Consider the following 12,672-nt stretch of genomic DNA (forward strand, 5'->3'; position numbering starts at 1 on the left):
TATTTCATATGTATTTATAGTGGTGCAGGTTAATATTTCACAACCTACTGTCAAGGAGTTTAATTTGTATTCAAAGAGTAGTTTACATTTTCTAAATTCAAGAAAGTTTTAGGCCTGAGAATTCATATTGATTTAGAAAAACTATTTTAATTTCTTCTCTGAAAAATTGATTCCAGTAAAAACTATACCGGTGAGATTTCTGTAGCATAAATTAACTCAAATGTTTCTTCTTGATCAAGTATGACAAGGATGTGGGCTCCCTGTTGGTTAAAACATGGACAACTTACCAAACAAATTTAAAAGAACTTCTTATGTGGAGAATTTGTGAGATAAACAACATACTGGACTCTATTTTTTATGTGTTTATTCCAGAGGGATAAAAATTTTGCTGTATCGGGATATGATTTCTGTGTAATTATTTTAGAGGCTCCTTTAGCACAATAAGGAAATGTAGGAAGTGTTTAATTTTCCTGCTCCTCATTGTGCAGACAATAATTACATGCATAGGCCAGCCTTCCTGATTTCCGGCCTGGTCCCAGAAATCATCTTTATAGTGACTGTAAGTATGACTGGATTGGTGTATAAATCTTCAGAGTATTTACACCAAAATATTGCCAACTTTCACTTTTAAGTGTGGTAAGACAGACTTAGTCAACATAGATGAGTAACTTCATTTGCCAGTCTAAATGAACAGAACTAAAAATCACCTAAGCTAATATATACCACCTTGTATTTTGCATTTTGCCCAAAAAAGAAGGCATTGAAATATGCCTTGTTCCAGAATTTCTACTAGGTGTATCTCTTTGAGAGTGGTTGAAGGCAGTTTTAAACTCTTCTAGCCCTAAATTTTTGGCCAAGACATTTAAGACTCTTGAAGGTAAATACTACTGTTCTAAAAGCTAGTATTTCCTTGATATTGGGTAGGAAGAGAACTGGATGAAATGGCCTCAGTAGTAAAACTCACAGCTTATGAGAGACCTGCATTTTAAATCCTTCCCATAATATTGATAAGCACTTGTTAGTTTCAGGTGGCAGAACTCAGTTCCAATTCATTTAAAAATATTTTTAAGTGAATTACTATCGATTTATGCTCTTGCAAAAGGCAAAGATGTATTTGACTTTGGGGGTGATTGAATCCAGAGGGACATTTATCCATCTCTATCTAGACTGGCTTTCCTTTCTGTATATTGGCTTCATTCTGAAATAAATTCTTTTTTTCATGGTAGTTACCAGCAGCTTCAGGCTTATAACTTTACTAGCCCCAGTGAAAAGAGAACACTTAATTATCCATAACATCAAAAGCTCAGGTATGATCCTCACTGACCCAGCCTGGATTACGTGCCCGTACATGAACTAACCATTATGGTTAAGGAGATGGTATTCTCATCAGTCAGTGCTGGATCATCACATTACTAGATGTGGGAGGAGAAGAGTTCTTTTAAGACAGCATGGCCAGTCAAAGGCATAATGCTAATTTATCTTTAATTCATTGCAGCATAAAATAAGTTGGAGCTGCTCTGATACATGAATCCCTCAGTTTGTTCTAAAGGCAAATCAAATTGTTCCTTTTTCAGAAGAGCAGCTTCTGATTTGATCAATATAACATATCTTTAATATTCAGAGTTGCTATAGGTTGATGCTTACCCCTCAGGCTGCACCATGGAGCCATACTTCTCACCTTATATAGAAGCCAAAATGGTAAGGAATACAACAATAACATAGACATACACACACACACACACGTGTATGACTCAGAATAAACATTTGTGTGATGTCTTATGGTTTACAAAGCCTGTTAATATGTTATTCCTTGGAAGCTCTTTGGTTCATGTGATTCTTCTTAAATGTCCCAGAAATAAACTCTATAAAGATATTCAGATACTTTTTGATTTCTATTTTCTGCTACTTATGCCTTCTATATCATCAAGATACATTTTGTTCATAACCATTAGTTCCTTTGAGATGTACTAATGGGTAGTTAGTGTTTAGTGTTATACATGCTTTATACTTTACAAAGCTCATTCACATGCATTCTTTCATTAGTTCCTTTCATAATGAAAAGCATATGCTTCATATATATTTACAAGGCTTCACAACAGTCATTAAACAAAGAACTCTCCCAATGCTGAGTTACATTCAGTTTTATATAGCTATAAAATACAATTACCTCGCTCCTCAGCCTTGCTGCTACTTTCTGCAGAGCTTTGTCAAGTAGAGTTTCTAAGCTGCTGCACTGTAGGTTCCTCATAGTCAGTTATGTCCACAAAATCTGAGTAAGTTTAGGTTCCCCACTATGGCTTCCTTTGATAGCCCTCTTCTCTTAATACTTTTCTTTTTATTATGTTTTACTGGTATCAAGGTCTATATATTATGTTCTGGTTGCTTCTACTGTTGGTCCTTTTGCTTTTGGTATGGTTCTTGAGGTCAGCAAAGGCCCATTCAATCACCAACATACCACAATGGGCCAGGAGGAGTCAAGCACAAAACAGTCTCTTGGGAAAGGAGGATCGTCTTGTGCAAAGGTGAAGGGTACTGCTCTTGTTACTACCTGAGATGAAGTTGGGTTGCTATTGAGACAGAAATTAGCCAGGGACCCAGTGATGCTTAAGTTGTATTTCAGACCAGAGCTAAGCCTCTCAAAGAGCCCCCAGGAAAACAGTTGAATAAAATCATGAAGAATTAGTTGATTATAGTAGTTCTTCTAGAATTTTTAAACAACTTTATTGTGTTACAAACATGCTATAAATGGCATGATTTTAAGTGTAAATTTTGATTAATTTGGACATGTACACCCATACAACCACCACTGAAATCAAGACAATATACATATTTATTGCTCCAAAATTTCCTCATATCACCCATAAGTAGAACTCTCTCTAAGAAACCTATCCCTCCAAGTTTTGTCATCTCTTCCTGTCCATTTACTCTACAGAGTAAAAAATAGAGTCATTGATTGTGCATGTGAACACTCAGAGGGTTAAGGCTGAGCCAGGGCTGCATGCCGCAGTCAGCTTATTGTACCCCCTTTTATGCCCAAATAACCTTTACCTTGGCTTACATAGATATGCACTGATTTCTCAACTATTTTTTAAACTTTTATAGGTTTATTTGGTTTTGTCATAATCTCTATTTTCTTCTGGGCTTACTTCCAAAAATTATCTGTGGAACTGGCTTCTAAATTTTAATTAAGAGTACTTTTAGTCTGGGCCATAAATTAAAATGTTCTGAGTTTCTTTTCCTAGTGTCAGTTTCGAGGAAGTCAGCCAAATGTGAAGCACTAGTAAAGAGGTAGATTCTCTGAGCTCCATAAATGCCTCCCCTCACTCCATAGTCACTGATGCAGAATATAGATTTATGAAGTGTTGGAGCTAGAATGTATCTTCAAGAGACAGTTGATAAAATGATTAGAAAGTGATTAAAACACCCCAAAGGGCAAGGCTACGGTCACATAGCTAGTTAGTACTGATTAAAACCTGGTTGTCTTGACTTTTAGCCACATGAGCTTTCCACTGTAACTTCTCTTGCTTTCTCTCTCTTAGGACTTTAAGATATTACATTGTAGATGTAGACAATAGCTTTAATTATTTTTAAACTTTTTTTTTTTTTTTTGTACAGGGGTACATTAAAAAACAAAGACATTGCTGACAAAGTTCTGTATAGTCAAAGCTATGGTTTTTCCAGTAGTCATGTATGGATGTGAGAGTTGGACTGTAAAGAAGGTTGAGTGCCGAAGAATTGATGCTTTTGAACAGTGATGTTGGAGAAGATTCTTGAGAGTCCCATTGACAGCAAGGGGATCAAACCAGTCAATTCTAAAGGAAATCAACCCAGAATATTCATTGGAAGGACTGATGCTGAAGCTGAAACTCCAATACTTTCGCCACCTGAAGCATACAGCCGATTCACTAGAAAAAGACCCTGTTGCTGGGAAAGATTGAAGACAGAAGGAGAAGGGGATGACAGAGAATGAGATGGTTGGATGGCATCACCAACTCAATAGACAAGCATTTGAGCAAACTCTGGGATATGGTGAAGGACAGGGATGCCTGGCATGTTGCAGTCCTTTCAAAGAGTCAGACATGATTGAGCAGCTGGACAACAACAACATAGCTGATTAATAATGTTAATAGCTTCAGGTGAACAATGGAGGTACTCAGTCAGACAAATACAGGTATCCATTCTCTCCCAGAAAAACATCTACTTCTGGTTTATTGGCTATGCCAAAGCCTTTGAGTGTGTGGATCAAAACAAACTGTGGAAAATTCTTAAAGTGATGGGCATAGCAGACTACCTTACCACCTCCGGAGAAATCTATATGCAGGTCAAGAAGCAACAGTTAGAAATGGACATGGAACAATGGACTGGTTCCATATTGGGAAAGGAGAATGTCAAGGCTTTATATTGTCACCTTGCTTATTTAACTTATATGCAGACTACATCATGTGAAATGCAGGGCTGGATGAAGCACAAGCTGGAATCAAGTTTTCCAGGAGAAACATCAATAACCTCATATATGCAGATGACACCACCCTTATGGCTGAAATCGAAGAGGAAGTAGAGTCTTGATGAAAGTGAAAGAGGGAAGTGAAAAAGCCGACTTAAAACTTAACATTCAGAAAACAAAGACCATGGCATCCAGATCCATCCTGTCATGGGAAATAGATGGGGGAACAATGGAAACAGGGATAGACTTTACTTTCTTGGGTTCCAAAATCACTGTAGATGGTGACTGCAGCCATGAAATTAAAAGACACTTGCTCCTTGGAAGAAAAGTCATGCCCAACCTAGACAGCATATTAAAAAGCAGAGATATTACTTTGCTAACAAAGGTCTAGATGAGCTTTGACTAGATGAGCCAAAGCTATGGCTTTTCCAGTAGTCATGTATGGATGTAAAAGTTGGATTATAAAGAAAACTGAGCGCCAAAGAATTGATGCTTTTGAACTGTGGTGTTGGTGAAGACTCTTGAGAGTCTGTTGGACTGTAAGGCAATCAAACCAGTCAATCTTAAAGAAAATTAGTCCTGAATATCCATTGGAAGGACTGATGCTGAAGCTGGAGCTCCAATACTTTGGCCACTTGGTGGGAAGAACTGACTCATTAGAAAAGACCCTGATGCTGGGAATGATTGAAGGCAGGAGGAGAAGGGAATGACAGATGATGAGATGGTTGGATGATATCACTGACTCAATGGGTATGAGTTTGAACAAGCTCCAAGTGTTGGTGGTGGACAGGGAAGCCTTACATGCTGCAGTCTATGGGGTTGCAAAGATTCAGACATGAATGAGGGACTGAACTGTATTCTCTCCCAAACTTCCCTCACATCCAGGCTACCATATAACATTGAGCAGTGTTCCCTGTGTTGTACAGTATTAAACAATAGCTTTCAAACAACAACAAAGATATTTTTTTTATCATCCCACAATGCTAGAGATGAGACATCACTATAATGAAAGTTCTTTGGTACTCAATAAATGCTACAATCACTACTACTGCTACTAGATATTCATATTTATCAAATGCTTACTATATGTCAATACTTTGAATAGATTTTACATTGTTGTTGTTCTGTTCCTGAGTCAAGTCCACTGCTTTGAGATTCCATGTATTGCAGCATGCCAGGCTCTCCTGTCCTTCACTATCTCTTAGACTATCTTCAAACTTATGTCCACTGAGTTGAGAATGCTATCCAACCATTTTATATTCTATTGTCCCCTTCTCTTCCTGTTCTCAGTCTTTCCCAACATCAGGATATTTTCCAATGACTTAGCTTTTCCCATCAGGTGGCTAGAGTATTAGAGCTTCAGCTTTGTTATCAGTCCTTCCAATGAATATTCAGGGTCGGTTTCCTTTAGCATTGATTGGTTTGATCTCACTAATCAAGGGATTCTCAAGAGTCTTCTCCAGCACCACAATTTAAAACCATCAATTCTTCAGGACTTGGCCTTCTTTATGGACCAACTCTCACATCCATACATGACTATTGGAAAAACCATAACTTTGACTAGATGGACCTTTGTCAGCAAAGTGGTATCTTGGCTTTTTAATACACTGTCTTGGTTTATCATAACTTTTCTTCCAAAGAGCAAGTGTATTTCAATTTTATAACTTCAGTTACCATCCACAGTGGTTTTGGAGCCCAAGAAAATAAAATCTGTCACCATTTCCACTTTTTCCCCACCTATTTGCTATGAAGTGATGAGACCAGATGTCATGATCTTAGTTTTTTGAATATTGAGTTTTAAACCTTCTTTTTCACTCACTTCTTTCAGCTTCATCAAGAGGCTCTTTAGTTTCTCTTTCCTTTCTGCCATTAGAGTGTTATCATCTGTGTATCTGAGGTTGTTGATACTTCTCTCAGCCATTTCAATTCCTGCTTTTGATTCATCCAGCCCAGAATTTCACATAATGTACTTTGCATAGAAATTAAATCAGCAAGGGTTAGGATGGAAGCAAAACACATGTACCTATGACTGATTCATATTGATTTTTGGCAAAAACCATCATGATATTGTAAAGTAATTATCCTCCAATTAAAATAAATAAATACATTTAAAAAATTAATCAGGGTGACAATACACAGCCCTGTCATACTTCTTTCCCAATTTTGAACCAGTCAATTCTTCCACATCTGGATCTAACTATTGCTTCTTGATATGTGTACTGGTTTCTCAGGAAACAGGAAAGATGGTCTGGTATTCCCATCTCTTTATTTATTTTCCATAGTTTGTTGTGATCCATACAGTCAAACACCATTCCCTTCTGCAGCAAATCTCCCCAACCCAGGACTGAACCAAGGTCTTCTGCATAGCAGGCAGATTCTTTTACCATCTGAGCCACCAGGGAAGCCCTCAGTTTGCATGTACTGACTCATTTAATCACCACAAAAGACTGCTGTTGAAACTTGAGTTTAGGTTGGTCAGGTAACTCTTCCAAAGGATCAACAAGGGTTTTGGAAGAATATTTTTATTATTGGAGCTGAATGAAGCAAACTATACAACCATTTTATATACACAGGAATTCCTCTCACCTGTAAAAAGGAGATTTGGAAGAGATGTTCTTAATCTGGGGTTGAGGGATCAAGTTTGGAAAATCTCAGCACTCTTTAAAATGATAAGCAACTGTTCAACAGATCAGAAAGGTAAAAATAGATGGCAGGAATGGGAATAGGAGAAGGTAGTACCAAGCCAGTTCTGGATCAAACATTGCCCCCAAAGACTTTCATATGTTGTAGGCCTCACTGTGACAAGCAAGATAGGTATGATCATTCTTACTAAAATTTTTTTTTTCAGGTGAGAAGTCTGAAGTTCAGAGAAATTGGATAATGTGATTAAACTAAAAGAAACATCGAATTCAAATTTATTTCAAATTTTCTGCTCATTTTGTATTATTCCCTTTTTTCTTTTTTTTTTTTCTTTAATGGACTAGAAGATGAACAGGAAAGAAAAGGAATAGGGAAAGAAAAGAAAAATGAAGACGTGGTCAATAGATACTTGGGGCATCCTGTACATAGTATTTTAACTTCCAATTCCAGGAATTGATGGACAAGAGAAGACCAGGGATGGCTACTGTAAACCAGAGACCTTATTTATAGAAATTAAGGGGAAAAAAAAGTCAGGCAAAAGCAAAATACTCAAGGTGGTATATAAGCTACATACTGAGGTATTTAAAGATCACTTGTAGCTATAGAGTGGAGAAGGAATGGCAACTCACCTCAGTATTCCTGTCTGGCAAGTTCCATGGACAGAGAGGAGCCTGGTGGACTATTGTCCAGGGGGTTGTAATAGAGTTGGACATGACTTAGCGACTAAACAATAACAACAACAACGTAGCTATAGAGCTTTTCTATGAAAGCCATTTTTTTCAAAAGCAGTTGACATATTCTTGCTACAATGACATCTTACATTTGAATAGCAAAAGGTATTTTAAATATTTAGGAAGAATTCACAAGTGTTTTCTCACTTGATAGCCTTCAAACCCCTGTGAAATTTATGGGCAGGGAGTATTTCTCCCTAAACCCCTCTGCCTCACACACATTACCAGCCCCTCTGCCCCTGACTCCCTCCACTCCCTCATCCTCCAAAAATACAAAACCACAGGCTGTGATGGGGATGGTGTTAGAATTCACATTTCTTAAGATTGCCTTCTCTCAGGGCCATAACAAATGCCTTCTGTCTGCAATGCCTCCTACCTGGAGTTCTACAGTTGCTTACCTATTTTTGGTCTCTGTAATCAAAACATGAGACAGGTTCAAGGAGGTTGCCAATTCCCAGAAGACTTTGCATTCAGCACTTAACTGCAATCAGTTAGGGAGCTGAAGCCTTCCAGCTGGGCTGCTGCAGACTGACTGGAGAAACAGCTTTGTCAACATGGCTGACTGTGCTCTCTGCATGTTGGGGCAGTACCCTACCAGTGGGATATCATACGTAATTTTAGGGAGTAAAAGTAATTTTTCTTTTAAAAGCTCTATTTTAGATATGCCGTACATTCCCCAACAGTTACTTAGGAGGACGATGATTCAGAAAATAAATGTTTTTTTTTTTCTATGCACAGAACCAAATTCATTATGTTCCTATAACTTATATAATGCACAAATTTTAGAAATTTCCTTTAGCCCAGGCTAACTTTGCTGGGGTAATAGCCACTGTTTCTTTGACTCTGTGGCAAAGTCAACAGCAGAGAGGAAAAGATTGGCTATGAAGAAGTGACCATTAGTCACCCTCTGATGTTTACTCTTGAGGGCAGATTTTGGATTTAAATTTTTACAAGTTTCACCTGCTGGTATGTATGTAGTAAGAAGTAGGGGTTGCTCAATAAACATTTGTTGGATGTAGGGGTCTGAAAGCCACTTGTTTTTCCACCTTTGTTCCCCATTCAAATGTCCATCAATCAATAGCTTGGGAACATGGTTGTCATAGAATTCCTCAAGAACTGTTTAGGACAGGGGCAGATGAGCAGTCCTGGCATCTTGTGAAGCGAGTGCTTTCAGGCGCTTGGAGCACCAAAGATAAAATTTGCTAACGTCAAAGATTTACCTGGGCTGGCTTATTATAGAAAAATCAGAGGAACCAGAGATCAAATTGCCAACATCTGTTGCATAATTGAAAAAAACTAGAGAATTCCAGAAAAGCATCTACTCCTGCTTTATTGACTATGCCAAAGTCTTTGACTGTGTGGATCACAATAAACTGTGGAAAAGTCTTAAAAAGATGGGAATACCAGACCACCTCACCTGCTTCATGAGAAATCTATATGCAGGTCAAGAAGCAGCAATTAGATCTGGACATGAAACAATAGACTGGTTCCAAATCAGGAAAGGAGTATGTCAAGGCTGTATATTGTCACCCTGCTTATTTAACTTATATGCAGAGTACATCATGAGAAATGCTGGACTGGATAAAGCACAAGCTGGAATCAAGATTGGGAAAAATATCAATAACCACAGATATGCAGATAACACCACCCTTACAGCAGAAAACGAAGAACTAAAGAACCTCTTGGTGAAAGTGAAAAGAAGAGTGAAAAAGTTGGCTTAAAACTCAACATTCAGAAAACTAAGATCATGGCATCTGGTCCCATCACTTTATGGCAAATAGATGTGGAAGCAGTGGAAACAGTGACAGATTCATTTTCTGGGGTTCCAAAATTGATGCAGATGGTGACTGCAGCCATGAAATTAAAATATGCTTGCTCCTTGGAAGAAGTTGTGACCAACCTAGACAGCATATTAAAAAGTAGAGACATTACTTTGCCAACAAAGTTCTGTCTAGTCAAATCTATGGTGTTTCTAGTAGCCATGTATGGATGTGAATGTGAGAGTTGGATTATAAAGAAAGCTGAGCACCAAAGAATTGATGCTTTTGAACTGCAGTGTTGGAGAAGACTGTTGAGAGTCCCTTGGACAGCAAGGAGATCCAACCAGTCCATCCTAAAGGAGATCAGTCCTGGGTGTTCATTGGAAGAACTGATGCTGAAGCTGAAACGCCAATACTTTGGCCACCTGATGTGAAAAACTGACTCATTTGAAAAGCCCCTGATGCTGGGAAAGATGGAAGGCAGGAGAAGGGGATGACAGAGGATGAGATGGTTGGATGGCATCGCTGATTCAATGGACGTGAGTTTGAGTAAACTCTGGGAGTTGGTGATGGGCAGAGAGGCCTGGCGTGTTGCAGTCCATGGGGTTGCAAAGAGTTGGACACGGTTGAGTGACTGAACTGAACTGAACTGAATATCTAATAACAGAACAAAAGAAGAAAATAAATATATTTCAAACCTAGAAATATTTTTGTATTATAAAGAAAGGGACAAGGAAGACCAACATCATTACAACAACCCATATGCAGAAAAATATTTTAATGGAAGGAGCATTGTTCTGGTAATAAAGTGACAGTCCTTTATGCCAAATGCTCAGAGAGATAAAGAAGAGTGTAAAGTATAGAGACATGGGAATCAGCTTGAGTTTAGGTTGAGAAACAAGAAGTAAGAGAGTTCCTGAGGCAGGAAATGGCCAATGGGCTTAGGAACATCAGTGTCCAGATTTGTTGCCAGTTTTGTTCCATAATTACCTTCTGTTTTCCTATTGTCTGAAGTCTAAGGCATTTGTCTAAGTCTATTGTCTAAGTCTAAGTCTAAAAGTCTAAGTCTATTGTCTGTTTACCTATTGTCTAAGGTCTGAACTGACCTTAGCTCATCACTCCATGGACAGCCCTGAGGTTCTTTTTTGATAGTAACAGTAGACTGAAAAGAAATTTGAAGTATCTGGGAGGTAACTACTCCCCAATGTCCTCACTTCAATGAGGTTAAAACTTACTACTAACAGAATCAAGTCTCAGACCTTTTGCATTCAGGTCACATTTTGCATACAGATCAACATTTACTGAACAAATACTCTGTAGTACCCAAGCCCAGTGTGGTTGATTAAGCATGTCCTTTAAGTTCAGTGAAGTCCCAGCTCTGTCATCGTTCTTTGTGCCACTTCACATGAAGAGTCACTTGAAACATTCAGGACAAGATTCCAGAGGCAGGACTTTTGTTACTTTACAACTGGTATCCACCCATCAAAAGTCCTTATATGCACTGGTTGAATCTAGAACAAATCTAGGACAATCTACCAGGCTTGCAAGAGTCTTATACTCTCTTCAAGCAAGGGCTGGAAATATTCCTGAAATACCTAAGCCAAATAAAATAAAATACCCAAGCCAGTACACATAGATTAAATACCTGTAATTTCATTAGTGAAAGTTCATTTCTAACTTTTATCAATTTCATTGATAAGCCATTATTTTCATCAATAATATAGCCATGTATGTAATTTGTTATGTCAAATAGTCAACCCTTGGTTGTTAAGTGGGCCCTGGATAAAGATCCAATGCAATTGTCTTAGCTTGAGTGTGGCCCTTGAAACACAACTAGCAGACCACTCCTGCAGTGCAATCTTCAAATCAACCAATGGATTATTCCTACAGCTGAAGCTTAAACTGCCTATGGAATAAATGATAATGTGCTTGTCTGTAGACGCTAAAGTATTTGAAGGTAAATTATGGGCAAATAGTAATATCCAAATTTTTGTAAGAAAGTGTTTCAGATAATAGTTGTATGTCCTTGGGGTAGGAGTGGGGAATAGTCAAGAATTATACCTCTTCAGGGTAAAAGAGTCCAGTAACTGTCTGTGCAGTATAAATGTGTCACAAAATACCCATTTACTAGCTCTCCTATTTAGTCAATCTCGTAATGACCCCAGTTTCCTCAGCTATAAAATGTAGATAATAGTCTAAACCTTTTAAGGTTGTTATAAAAATTCAAGTAATTAATAATTCTAAAGTGCTTAGAATGGCATCGAGCTATATAAATGTTTGCTAAATAAATAAATCACAAATGATGAAAATATCATTTGGTTGCAGTCTTATGCAATTGCTCTTGGTTTTAGAAAAATAAAGTATTTTGTTTTTCCTGAAATCAGAGGAAAAGGAACTTGTTAACGAAGTAGATACTAAATATACTTAACTTTCATGGATCAATCATTTTAAAATATAGTGTCTGTAAGTGATATGGCTTATTCAACATTAAATTTAGTAAGATACCTCTGATAACTTTGGACCCCAGATGTGGAGACAGAATGATGGTAGCTGTAACTATTACTTTCTTCAGCTGTCTGGGGCATTTTGGGTTAAGAGAAAAAGGCTGTAATGAGTGCTGAATCTGCCATCTTGAACAGAAATCTAAATCTTGTTCTTTCTGTGTGCTTTCCAATATTTTCAAAATGAGCATGTATTCCATAAAAGTTCTAATAAAATAGCATTCTTCATTTACAAGTTAGTTTTTAAATAATCCAATTCTTATTGTCTATTGTTTTTTCTTGGAGGAGTAGGGATAGCCTTTTAGTTGTCCAGATCAGCATTTTATTTAAATTGAATTAAAAAATAAATTTATCTTATTTCACAGCTTAGTTAAAAAATCTGCTTAAAATCATCTTAAAAATATGGTGTTTGTCAAAGCAGTTGTGTCTTCAACCCAAATGCACAGAAGTTTCCAAAACTGCTGCTCTGCTTGGGAAATTGCTAGGGTATCTCCATGGAAACAATTGTTTCAAATGATTAATAATATAAGTTTGAGCTCAGAGGCAAAGAGCTAACATTGGAAGAAAGAAGGTATATCTCTTTTCTAAGACGAGAG

The sequence above is a fragment of the Muntiacus reevesi genome, chromosome 9 (genome assembly GCF_963930625.1).
Source record: "Muntiacus reevesi chromosome 9, mMunRee1.1, whole genome shotgun sequence".
NCBI classification, from domain to species: domain Eukaryota; kingdom Metazoa; phylum Chordata; class Mammalia; order Artiodactyla; family Cervidae; genus Muntiacus; species Muntiacus reevesi.